This window comes from Triticum dicoccoides, chromosome 3B (assembly GCF_002162155.2).
Source record: "Triticum dicoccoides isolate Atlit2015 ecotype Zavitan chromosome 3B, WEW_v2.0, whole genome shotgun sequence".
In the NCBI taxonomy this organism is placed as follows: domain Eukaryota; kingdom Viridiplantae; phylum Streptophyta; class Magnoliopsida; order Poales; family Poaceae; genus Triticum; species Triticum dicoccoides.
This window is the reverse complement of record NC_041385.1, coordinates 655,330,217-655,344,407: the sequence shown is the minus strand read 5'-3', so window position 1 is coordinate 655,344,407 and position 14,191 is coordinate 655,330,217.

Below are 14,191 nucleotides of genomic sequence, written 5' to 3'. Positions count from 1 at the left end.
CAGGAACTAAGCTTGGGGATGCTTGATATGTCTCCAACGTATCTATAATTTTTGATTGCTCCATGCTACTTTATCTACTGTTTTGGACTATATTGGGCTTTATTTTCCACTTTTATATTATTTTTGGGACTAACCTATTAACCGGAGGCCCAGCCCAGAATTGTTGTTTTTTGCCTATTTCAGTATTTCAAAGAAACATAATATCAAACGGAGTCCAAACGGAATAAAACCTTCGGGAACGTGATTTTCTCACCGAACATGATCCAGGAAACTTGGACCCTGCTCCATGGAACAGCCGTGGAGGTCACGAGGGTGGAGGGCACCCCCCCTGGGCGCACCCCCCTGCCTCGTGGGCCCCCTATTGCTCCACCGACGTACTCCTTCCTCCTATATATACCTACGTACCCCCGTCAGATCAGATACGGAGCCAAAAACCTAATTCCACCGCCACAACCTTCTGTATCTGCGAGATCCCATCTTGGAGCCTGTTCCGGAGCTCCACCGGAGAGGGCATCTACCATGGAGGGCTTCTACATCAACACCATAGCCTCTCCGATGAAGTGTGAGTAGTTTACTTCAGACCTTCGGGTCCATAGCTAGTAGCTAGATGGCTTCTTCTCTCTTTTTGGATCTCAATACAATGTTCTCCCCCTCTCTTGTGGAGATCTATTCGATGTAATCTTCTTTTGCGGTGTGTTTGTTGAGACCGATGAATTGTGAGTTTATGATCCAGCTATCTATGAATAATATTTGATTCTTCTCTGAATTCTTTTATCTATGATTGAGTTATCTTTGGAAGTCTCTTCGAATTATCCGTTTGGTTTGGCCAACTAGATTGGTAGTTCTTGCGATGGGAGAAGTATTTAGCTTCGGGTTCGATCTTGCGGTGTCCTTACCCGGTGACAGAAAGGGTTGCAAGGCACGTATTGTATTGTTGCCATCGAGGATAACAAGATGGGTTTTTTATCATATTGCATGAATTTATCCCTCTACATCATGTCATCTTGCTTAAGGCATTACTCTATTTTTAACTTAATACTCTAGATGCATGCTGGATAGCGGTCGATGAGTGGAGTAATAGTAGTAGATGCAGAATCGTTTCGATCTACTTGTCTCGAACGTGATGCCTATATACATGATCATACCTAGATAACCTCATAATTATTCGCTTTTCTATCAATTGCTCAGCAGTAATTTGTTCACCCACCGTAGAATACTTGTGCTCTTGAGAGAAGCCACTAGTGAAACCTATGGCCCCCGGGTCTATTCTCATCATATCAATCTCTGTTATTTTATTACTTGCTTTGTTTTTACTTTGCCTTTTACTTTTTACTTTGCATCTCTATATCAAAAATACCAAAAATATTATTTATCATCTCTATCAGATCTCACCCTCGTAAGTGACCATGAAGGGATTGACAACCCCTAATCGCGTTGGTTGCGAGTAGCTATCGTTTTGTGTAGGTACGAGGGACTCGTGCGTGATCTCCTACTGGATTGATACCTTGGTTCTCAAAAACTGAGGGAAATACTTACGCTACTTTACTGCATCATCCTCTCCTCTTCGGGGAATCCAACGCAGTGCTCAAGAGGTTCTTCTCGAGATGAGGAAGCCGCAGCCTTTGCCTTCAAGGAACGAGTTCGGCCGTAGTTGGGGCCATAGATATCTCGTTTCTCAGATAGCTGGTACTCATGTGTGTTGAGCCTCTCGAGTATGTCAGACGGATCGAGTGTCTTGAAATCAGGGCGTTCTTGTATCATCAGGGCTAAGGTGTCAAATGAGCTGTCGAGAGATCTTAGAAGTGTCTTCGCAATTTCATGCTTCGTAATGTCAGTTGCACCGAGTGCACGGAGCTCATTGGTGATATCAGTGAGGCGATCAAACATGAGCTGGACGTTCTCGTTGTCGTACCTTTTGAAGCGGTTGAAGAGGTTTCGAAGAGTACTGATTCATTGATCACGCTGTGTTGAGACACCTTCATTGACCTTGGAGAGCCAGTCCCAGACTAGCTTCAACGTTTCCAGAGCGCTCACACGGCCATACAGCCCTTTCGTCAGATGACCACAGATGATGTTCTTGGCGGTAGAGTCTAGTTGAATGAACTTCTTCACATCAGCGGGGGTGACACCTTCACCAGTCTTGGGAACGCCATTCTTGACGACATACCACAGATCGACATCAATGGCTTCAAGATGTATGCGCATCCTATTCTTCCAGTAGGGATATTCAGTGCCATCAAAGATGGGACACGCAGCGGAGACCTTGATTATCCCTGCAGTCGACATAGCTAAAACTCCAGGTGGTTAAACCGAATCACACAGAACAAGGGAGTACCTTGCTCTGATACTAATTGAAAGTACTGGTTATCGACTAGAGGGGGGTGAATAGGCGATTTTTATGAAAGTCTTCAAAACATGGGAGTTTCGAAGATTAACAGGAGAAACAACACTATTCTTATGCAGCGGAAGGTAGACTACACTAGACAAGCCATAGTCAAGTATTCAATGAAGTGAAAGCACGAAGACTATTAGCAGCTAGGTAGTAAGGATCAGGGTGGAAGATAGTATGAAGCCAATCAGAACAAGTAGTCACACAGTAAAGCCAAACAGGCAGAGCAATCAGGCAATGACTTCACAAAGACAAACTGTAAGTAAGGAGAGTAAGAGATAGAACCATTGTGTTGTGAAGACAATGATTTGTTCGACCAGTTCCAGTTGTTGTGTCAACTGTATGTCTAGTTAGGGAGGTTGAGATTCAACTCAGAAGACCGCGTCTTCACCTTATTCCCCTTGAGCTAAGGACACACAGTCCTCGCCCAATCACTCTGGTAAGTGTTCAAGGTAGACTTCCAAACCTTCACAGACTTCGTTCACCGACAATCCACAATGACTCTTGGATGCTCGGAACGTGACGCCTAACCGGCTGGAGGATTCACAGTCCTCAAGTGTAACAAGTCTTCAGATCACGTGGACAGAAAGACTTTAGTGATGCCAAACACTCTCTGGGCTCTGGGTGGTTTGGGCTTTATCCTCGCAAGGATTCTCTCTCTCAAAGGCTTCGGAGGTGGGTTGCTCTCAAATGACAAAAGCCATATCTAACTCTGAGCAACCACCAATTTATGGTGTAGGGGGTGGACCCTTTTCATCTAATCCGCTCCAACTAAAGTAGGAGAGACAGACACCCGCTAGCCACCTTATGCAACTAGTGCATGTCAGTCGGTGGAACCTGTCTCACGTAAGCGTACGTGTAAGGTCGGTCCGGGCCGCTTCATCCCACAATACCGCTGAAGCAAGAAAAGACTAGTAGCGGCAAGCAAGTTGACAAGATCTACGCCCACAACAAAATTGTGTTCTACTCGTGCAATAGAGAACTACGCATAGACCTAGCTCATGATGCCACTGTTGGGGAACGTTGCAGAAAATTAAAAAATTTCCTACGGTTTCACCAAGATCCATCTATGAGTTCATCTAAGCAACGGGTCATGGGAGAGAGATTGCATCTACATACCACTTGTAGATCGCGTGCGGAAGCGTTCAAGGGAACGGTGATGATGGAGTCGTACTCGTCGTGATTCAAATCACCGATGACCAAGTGCTGAATGGACAGCACCTCCACGTTCAACACACGTACGGAACGGATGACGTCTCCTCCTTCTTGATCCAGCAAGGGGGAAGGAGAGGTTGATGATGATCCAGCAGCACAACGGCGTGGTGGTGGATGCAGCAGAACTCCGGCAGGGCTTCGCCAAGCTGCTGCGGGAGGAGGACGACGTGTAGCAGGGGGAGGGAGGCGCCAATGCACAGGGTGCGGCTGCCCTCCCCCTGCCCTCCTTTATATAGGCCCCCAAGGGGGGCGCCGGCCCTGGGAGATGCAATCTCCCAAGGGGGGGCGGCGTCCAAGGGGGTGGAGTGCCCCCCAAGGCAAGTGGTGCGCCCCACCCACCTAGGGTTTCCAACCCTAGGCGCAGGGGGGGCAAGGGGGGGTGCACCAGCCCACTAGAGGCTATTTCCCCTCCCACTTCAGCCCACGGGGCCCTCCGGGATAGGTGGCCCCACCCGGTGGACCCCCGGGACCCTTCCGGTGGTCCCGATACAATACCGGGTGACCCCGAAACTTTCCCGATGGCCGAAACAGCACTTCCTATATATAATTCTTTACCTCCGGACCATTCCGGAACTCCTCGTGACGTCCGTGATCTCATCCGGGACTCCAAACAACATTTGGTTTGCTGCATACTCATATTCATACAACCCTAGCATCGCCGAACCTTAAGTGTGTAGACCCTACGGGTTCGGGAGACATGCAGACATGACCGAGACGGCTCTCCGGTCAATAACCAACAGCGGGATCTGGATACCCATGTTGGCTCCCACATACTCCTCGATGATCTCATCGGATGAACCACGATGTCGAGGATTCAAACAACCCCGTATACTATTCCCTTTGTCATTCGGTATGTTACTTGCCCGAGACTCGATCGTCGGTATCCCAATACCTCGTTCAGTCTCGTTACCGGCAATTCACTTTACTCGTACCGTAATGCATGATCCCGTGACCAGACACTTGGTCACTTTGAGCTCATTATGATGATGCACTACCGAGTGGGCCCAGTGATACCTCTCCGCAATACGGAGTGACAAATCCATGTCTCAATCCGTGTCAACCTAACAGACACTTTCAGAGATACCTGTAGTGCACCTTTATAGTCACCCAGTTATGTTGTGACGTTTGGTACACCCAAAGCACTCCTATGGTATCCGGGAGTTACACGATCTCAAGGTCTAAGGAAAAGATACTTGACATTGGAAAAGCTCTGGCAAAACGAACTACACGATCTTGTGCTATGCTTAGGATTGGGTCTTGTCCATCACATCATTCTCCTAATGATGTGATCCCGTTGTCAACGACATCTGATGTCCATAGTCAGGAAACCATGACTATCTGTTGACCAACGAGCTAGTCAACTAGAGGCTTACTAGGGGCGTATTTGGTCTAAGTATTCACACGTGTATTACGATTTCCGGATAATACAATTATAGCATGAATAAAAGACAATTATCATGAACAAGGAAATATAATAATAATCCTTTTATTATTGCCTCTAGGGCATATTTCCAATAGTCTCCCACTTGCACTAGAGTCAATAATCTAGTTACATTGTGATGAATCGAACACCCATAGAGTTCTGGTGTTGATCATGTTTTGCTCGCGGAAGAGGTTTAGTCAACGGATCTGCGACATTCAGATCTGTATGTACTTTGCAAATATCTATGTCTCCATCTTGAACATTTTCACAGATGGAGTTGAAACGACGCTTGATGTGCCTGGTCTTCTTGTGAAACCTGGGCTCCTTGGCAAGGGCAATAGCTCCAGTGTTGTCACAGAAGAGTTTGATCGGCCCCGACGCATTGGGTATGACTCCTAGGTCGGTGATGAACTCCTTCACCCAAATTGCTTCATGCGCTGCCTCCGAGGCTCCCAGGTACTCCGCTTCACATGTAGATCCTGCCACGACGCTCTGCTTGCAGCTGCACCAGCTTACTGCTCCACCATTCAACATATACACGTATCCGGTTTGTGACTTAGAGTCATCCAGATCTGTGTCGAAGCTAGCATTGACGTAACCCTTTACGACGAGCTCTTCGTCACCTCCATAAACGAGAAACATGTCCTTTGTCCTTTTCAGGTACTTCAGGATATTCTTGACCGCTGTCCAGTGTTCCTTGCCGGGATTACTTTGGTACCTTCCTACCAAACTTACGGCAAGGTTTACATCAGGTCTGGTACACAGCATGGCATACATAATAGATCCTATGGCTGAGGCATAGGGGATGACACTCATCTCTTCTTTATCTTTTGCCGTGGTCGGACATTGAGCCGAGCTCAATCTCACACCTTGCAGTACAGGCAAGAACCCTTTCTTGGACTGATCCATTTTGAACTTCTTCAAAATCTTATCAAGGTATGTGCTTTGTGAAAGACCTATGAGGCGTCTCGATCTATCCCTATAGATCTTGATGCCTAATATGTAAGCAGCTCCTCCAAGGTCCTTCATTGAAAAACACTTATTCAAGTAGGCCTTAATGCTGTCCAAGAATTCTATATCATTTCCCATAAAAAGTATGTCATCTACATATAATATGAGAAATGCTACAGAGCTCCCACTCACTTTCTTGTAAACGCAGGCTTCTCCATAAGTCTGCATAAACCCAAACGCTTTGATCATCTCATCAAAGCGAATGTTCCAACTCCGAGATGCTTGCACCAGCCCATAAATGGATCGCTGGAGCTTGCATACTTTGTTAGCATTCTTAGGATCGACAAAACCTTCTGGCTGCATCATATACAGCTCTTCCTTAAGATAACCGTTAAGGAATGCCGTTTTGACGTCCATCTGCCATATCTCATAATCATAGTATGCGGCAATTTCTAACATGATTCGGACGGACTTAAGCATCGCTACGGGAGAGAAAGTCTCATCATAGTCAATCCCTTGAACTTGCTGATAACCCTTAGCGACAAGTCGAGCTTTATAGATGGTGACATTACCATCCGCGTCCTCTTCTTCTTAAAGATCCATTTGTTTTCTATTGTTCGCTGATCATCGGGAAAGTCAGTCAAAGTCCATACTTTGTTCTCATACATGGATTCTATCTCGGATTGCATGGCTTCAAGCCATTTGTTGGAATCTAGGCCCGCCATCGCTTCTTCATAGTTCGAAGGTTCACTGTTGTCTAACAACATGATTTCCAGGATAGGGTTGCCATACCACTCTTGTGTGGAACGTGTCCTTGTGGACCTACGAAGTTCAGTAGCAACTTGATCCGAAGCACCTTGATCATCATCATTAATTTCCTCTCTAGTCGGTGTAGGCACCACAGGAACGTTTTCCTGAGCTGCACTACTTTCTGTTTCAAGAGGTAGTACTTCATCGAGTTCTACTTTCCTCCCACTTACTCCTTTCGAGAGAAACTCTTTTTCCAGAAAGGATCCGTTCTTGGCAACAAAGATCTTGCCTTCGGATCTAAGGTAGAATGTATACCCAATGGTTTCCTTAGGGTATCCTATGAAGACACATTTTTCTGACTTGGGTTCGAGCTTTTCAGGTTGTAATTTCTTGACATAAGCATCGCATCCCCAAACTTTTAGAAACGACAGCTTAGGTTTCTTCCCAAACCATAATTCATACGGTGTCGTCTCAACGGATTTAGACGGTGCCCTATTTAATGTGAATGTAGCTATCTCTAGAGCGTATCCCCAAAATGATAGCGGTAAATCGGTAAGAGACATCATAGATCGCACCATATCCAATAGAGTGCGATTACGACGTTCGGACACACCGTTACGCTGAGGTGTTCCAGGCGGCGTGAGTTGTGAAACGATTCCACATTTTCTTAAGTGCGTACCAAATTCGTGACTTAAATATTCTCCTCCACGATCCGATCGTAAGAATTTTATCTTTCGGTCACGTTGATTATCTACTTCATTCTGAAATTCCTTGAACTTTTCAAAGGTCTCAGACTTGTGTTTCATCAAGTAGACATACCCATATCTACTCAAGTCATCAGTGAGAGTGAGAACATAACGATATCCTCTGCGAGCCTCAACGCTCATTGGACCGCACACATCGGTATGTATGATTTCCAATAAGTTGGTTGCTCGCTTCATTGTTCCGGAGAACGGAGTCTTGGTCATTTTGCCCATGAGGCATGGTTCGCATGTGTCAAATGATTCATAATCGAGAGACTCTAAAAGTCCATCAGCATGGAGCTTCTTCATGCGCTTGACACCAATGTGACCAAGGCGGCAGTGCCACAAGTATGTGGGACTATCGTTATCAACTTTACATCTTTTGGTATTCACACTATGAATATGTGTAACATTACGTTCGAGATTCATTAAGAATAAACCATTGACCATCGGGGCATGACCATAAAACATATCTCTCATATAAATAGAACAACCATTATTCTCGGATTTAAATGAGTAGCCATCTCGCATCAAACGAGATCCAGATACAATGTTCATGCTCAAACTTGGCATTAAATAACAATTATTGAGGTTTAAAACTAATCCCGTAGGTAAATGTAGAGGTAGCGTGCCGACGGCGATCACATCGACCTTGGAACCATTCCCGATGCGCATCGTCACCTCGTCCTTCGCCAGTCTCCGCTTATTCCGCAGCTCCTGCTGTGAGTTACAAATATGAGCAACGGCACCGGTATCAAATACCCAGGAGTTACTACGAGTACTGGTAAGGTACACATCAATTACATGTATATCAAATATACCTTTAGTGTTGCCGGCCTTCTTGTCCGCTAAGTATTTGGGGCAATTCCGCTTCCAGTGACCCTTCCCTTTGCAATAAAAGCACTCAGTCTCAGGCTTGGGTCCATTCTTTGACTTCTTCCCGGCAACTGGCTTACCAGGCGCAGCAAAATCTTTGCCGTACTTCTTGAAGTTCTTCTTACCCTTGCCCTTCTTGAACTTAGTGGTTTTGTTGACCATCAACACTTGATGTTCTTTCTTGATTTCAACCTCTGCTGACTTCAGCATTGAAAATACTTCAGGAATGGTCTTCACCATCCCCTGCATATTGTAGTTCAACACAAAGCTCTTGTAGCTTGGTGGGAGCGACTGAAGGATTCTGTCAATGACCGCCTCGTCCGGGAGGTTGATCTCCAGCTGGGACAGGCGGTTGTGCAACCTAGACATTTTGAGTATGTGCTCACTGACAGAACTGTTTTCCTCCATCTTACAACTATAGAACTTGTCAGAGACTTCATATCTCTTGACCCGGGCATGAGCTTGAAAAACCATTTTCAGCTCCTCGAACATCTCATATGCTCCGTGTCGCTCAAAACGCTTTTGGAGCCCCGGTTCTAAGCTGTAAAGCATGCCGCACTGAACGAGGGAGTAATCATCAGCACATGACTGCCAAGTGTTCATAACATCTTGGTTCTCTGGGATGGGTGCTTCACCTAGCGGTGCATCTAGGACATAATCTTTCTTGGCTGCTATGAGGATGATCCTCAGGTTCCGGACCCAGTCCGAATAGTTGCCGCCATCATCTTTCAGCTTGGTTTTCTCTAGGAACGCGTTGAAGTTCATGTTGACATGAGCATTGGCCATTTGATCTACAAGACATATTTTGCAAAGGTTTTAGACTAAGTTCATGATAATTAAGTTCATCTAGTCAAATTATTTAATGAACTCCCACTCAGATTTGACATCCCTCTAGTCATCTAAGTGTTACACGATCCGAGTCGACTAGGCCGTGTACGATCATCACGTGAGACGGACTAGTCATCATCGATGAACATCTCCATGTTGATCGTATCTTCCATACGACTCATGTTCGACCTTTCGGTCTCTTGTGTTCCGAGGCCATGTCTGTACATGCTAGGCTCGTCAAGTTAACCCTAAGTGTTTCTGCATGTGTAAAACTATCTTACACCTGTTGTATGTGAATGTAAGGATCTATCACACCCGATCATCACGTGGAGCTTCGAAACGACGAACTTTAGCAATGGCGCACAGTTAGGGGGAACACTTTCTTGAAATTGATATAAGGGATCATCTTATTTACTACCGTCGTTCTAAGTAAACAAGATGCATAAAACATAATAAACATCACATGCATTTATATAATAGTGACATGATATGGCCAATATCATATAGCTCCTTTGATCTCCATCTTCGGGGCTCCATGATCATCTTCGTCACCGACATGACACCATGATCTCCATCATCATGATCTCCATCATCGTGTCTTCATGAAGTTGTCACGCCAACGACTACTTCTACTTCTATGGCTAACGCGTTTAGCAATAAAGTAAAGTAATTTACATGGCGTTCTTCAATGACACGCAGGTCATACAAAAAATAAAGACAACTCCTATGGCTCCTGCCGGTTGTCATACTCATCGACATGCAAGTCGTGATTCCTATTACATGAACATGATCTCATACATCACAATATATCATTCATCATTCATCACAACTTCTGGCCATATCACATCACATGACAATTGCTGCAAAAACAAGTTAGACGTCCTCTAATTGTTGTTGCATCTTTTACCTGGCTGCAATTGGGTTCTAGCAAGAACATTTTCTTACCTACGAATGTGACACCCCAAAAATTTGGCCTGGTTTTATTTAAAATTTTGCCAGGAATTAAAACTTTGGATTTCTGAGCTCCATTTTGATTATTTTTTTAAAAAAATCATTTCCTTCCCTGTTATGATGAGTTTTTCCCAGAGAGAAAACTTTTCAATTATGTCGTTGGACTTGTTTAACCTCTCAAGAAAAACTTTGCTGTTATCAGTGTAATTAATTAAATAATTAAGTGGCTTGATCTTTATTTTCTGGGAAATGGTTGTCAAGGTTAATTGACCATATTTGAACTACAACCATTTGATGGACTCACTTAAAATTTCCACAAAAATTTGGAGATGTCATGTGATGATTTTAAATAACTTTTATGCAAAAATATATTTCATTCATAAAATATTTTGAACCCTGCACTCAATTTTTCTTCTCTGGTCCAGAGTGCATTTTGCACTACAACCTATTTAAATATTTCTTTAAAACTTCTACCAAAATTAAGGGAGGTCAGTAGGAGCATATTATTTCACTTTGTGCAAAAACCTATTTATGTTCTCTTAAAAATTTGAGTGGATCAACCTCATTTCCATTCTGGTCCAATTTGAGGATTTGTACAGCAACCACCATTTTAGTTGCTCCTATACCCTTGATTATTTCTCCTACTTGTAGTCCCCCATGTTAAACCCTTAAGTCCAAGAGCATGCACCTTTTGGATCATTTCTGGTTCATGAAATAATGTCATTTATTTCCTGTCCAGAATTGGAGTTTTGTAAAACTTGCACTAGCAAGTTTCCCCTTTTGTCCAACTAACCACACCACTCTCTTTTGCATCTAAAGAGACCCCCATCTGGAGTTTTTGGCCACCCCAAGACCTGCCTAAGTGCATGTGGCATTTTGCCAAACACCTGGAGAGCATGACCAGTTCTGGCATGATTGTGGCATTGCACTGTGAACTTGCACCTTTGATCAAACCAGCATGTCCACTAGACTCCCCGTTCCTCCTAACCTAGGTCTGTTAATTGCCAGCCTCGACCGCGACCTCTAGCGTGCTCTGACATAGTGTCGAACACGTCCCGTGCACGCCCGGAGCGCGAGCAGAGCGCGCGTATTGCAGCCACGCACCCGAGCCGACACGCCGGCCCCACGGCTTTGGCTCGCTCTGCAGCACCACGCCACGCGCTCCCCTCCTCGCAGCAACGCGCCAAGCAGCCCCGCCGCGCCCGACAGGCCAAGAGCTAGCCGCCGCCGCCGCCCGACAGCCCTGCGTCGTGCAGCGCCGCCCAAGCCACCCCGGCTCGCCACCTGGCCCCTGGAGCAGTGCCCTCTCGTCCACTAGCTCTTGCCGTCATCCCCAGCCGCGCCACGTTGCCCTGCAAGCCACAGTAGGGCGGTTCGCCGGCAAGCTTATCCCCGGCCGCCGCAAACCGACATGGCCACGCTATAAAAAGGGACCCCGAGCCCCTCTGAGCACGCACGCACCCTCAGGCTACCCCCATGGCACCCCCATAGCCCGCAATCGTCCGGGAAACGCCGTCTTCCTCATCTACGGCAACCACGGCCGCCACCACTGCCCCGGCCAATTCGGCACCACCAGGGCCTCCCACTCTTCGTTCTCTCCACCAAGAACCCCCTCATCCTCCCGTAAACCTTCCCCCTACTCCATTTCGATCGAGAACCACCGCCGCCCCGAAACCACTTTGCACCGAAACCTCCCTCCGCCGCGAAGCTCACCGCCGACGACTTCTTCCACCACTGTCGACCCCTCGACCACCGGGAGAAATGCCCCAGCCGTGCGGATCCATCCCCGCCCTCCAGAGGCCGCGAGGAGCCGCCGCTCGCCGGCGTTGGTCGCCGGAGTCCCGCCTCCGCTCGGGACAGAGGAAGAAGGAGGAGGGCGGACTGGTCAAACCTGACCAGTGGGCCCCTTGGACCCACTGTCAGTGACCCTGCGCCTATCCTCGTCGGTTAAGTGAAGGCGTATTTTCCCCAGTACGCTTTCCCCGCTCCGAAAACGTATTCCCTTCCGAACCGTTTTCTTTTCTGTTTTAATTTTAAATAACAGATTTGACCAAATCTTTGACTGGCTATAACTTTTTAAATATAACTCCAATGAGTTGATTCTTTTTCCTACCTTCCTCAAATTTGGTCTAGTTTATTTTAAGATTTATTTGAAAAAATTTCAAACAACTTTTTGGTTCTGTCTTTGAAATATGTGTTAATTCAAATATATTTTAAAATAGGATTTTGGGAGAGAGAAGAAACTTTCAAAAGTTTGGAGAGCACCCTGCCCTTCCACACATTGAAGGCAAGCATGCTGAACCCCGGCATAATATTTAGGAGTGATCATTGATGCATTTATAACTCCACCGCATTTCGAAGGACTTGTTATTTCATGTGATATGACCATATGCATGGGTGCATGTTACTGATTTCCATGCTGTTGGTAATGGACACACTTGTGATGATAATCACCCTCATGAGCTTTACATGCATACCGGCAGGAACCCGGGGAAAACCTCTGCCTTGGGTAGGTATGAGTGTCGCCGGTCTCCGTCGGGACGGTTCTGTCTGGTATGGCATGGTAAGGTGATATGAGTGGTGACTCTGTTTGATGATATATATTTGTTATGCTAATCATGCAGGGAATACTTGAACCTCCTGAGTCGACCGTAGATCGAGTCTTGTTCCAGTAACCCCCATACTTGTTTCGTACTACCACTCGTCTCTACAGCAAGTAGAGTACGGTTCAGTAAGTTGTCAACCTCTTTCTAGCACACACCGTACAGAGAGGCCAAGGTGGAAGATACCGGTTGTAACTGGTAGGCAGGCCACCTGGTCCGGGAGCATGGGTGTTTCCGGTTGGGACCGAGAGGGGAGGCCACCCCTTAGAGCGCGCGATATAAATTTGATCCCATGCTACGCGAGGTTGTAGCCTCCCCACTTAGAGTTTGCTTAACAGGTGTCGTGGGTGATTCCAGGCACGTGTGTGATAAGCTGGTGTGTGCAAGTTAGGTGTGTTTTCAACAAAAAGACCGTAGACGGAATTAGTCCCGATGGACTAAAGAAATCCGTTACTCGTGGGTAAAGAGTACACCCTCTGCAGAGAATAAACCTATTCGAATAGCCGTGTCCATGGTTAAGGATTACAGTCTGGGATGGGTCAGGTGTCGGTCTTAGTGTCGGTCTTCGGAGGTGAAACGGTTAACCAGAAATGAAATTACTACTCGTGACTTGTGATATCTATGATTATTATTATTATTGACTAACCCGTGATATTATTACCGAGTATCTCTGGGATGGTTCTACCTCCGGGATATTCATTATGATTATTTCTTTTAAAGCCCTTTATGTGGTGTCGCTCAGACGCCCGACTGTGGCATTTCTTTTAAAGCCCTTTATGTGGTGTCGCTCAGACGCCCGACTGTGGCATTTCTTTTAAAGCCCTTTATGTGGCGTCGCTCAGACGCCCGACTGTGGCATTTCTTTTAAAGCCCTTTATGTGGCGTCGCTCAGACGCCCGACTGTGGCATTTCTTTTAAAGCCCTTTATGTGGTGTCGCTCAGACGCCCGACTGTGGCATTTCTTTTAAAGCCCTTTATGTGGCGTCGTTCAGACGCCCGACTGTGGCATTACTTGTTATTTGTTTTCATAAGTTTTTATACAACCATGTTATTGCAGTTTTATAAATGACTTGCTTGCACGCATCAGAGTTTCATTTATCTATTGTGACTGACGTCATGAGCAATAAAAAAAATATTTTTGGCACATTATTGTTATATTATACCTGTGTTCATAATGTTTGCGAGTACATTCAAAGTACTCACTGGCTTGTCCCTGGCTATTGTCTTGGCCAGATTTTCTTGCACGGAGAGGAGCGACGCGATGCTAGCCCCGGAACCCACTCAATGGAGATAGCAGCCTCGCGAAGATAGGAGTTAACCTGGTCAGCTGTTCCTGTGGGGAATTGGAGTCCCATAGACACTGATGATCCACAAACCGCTTCCGCCATCAACCACTAGAAACCATTTGTTGTACTCATAGGCCAGAATGGCCTTGTACTACATTTTTCTTTCTGCTTGGAAT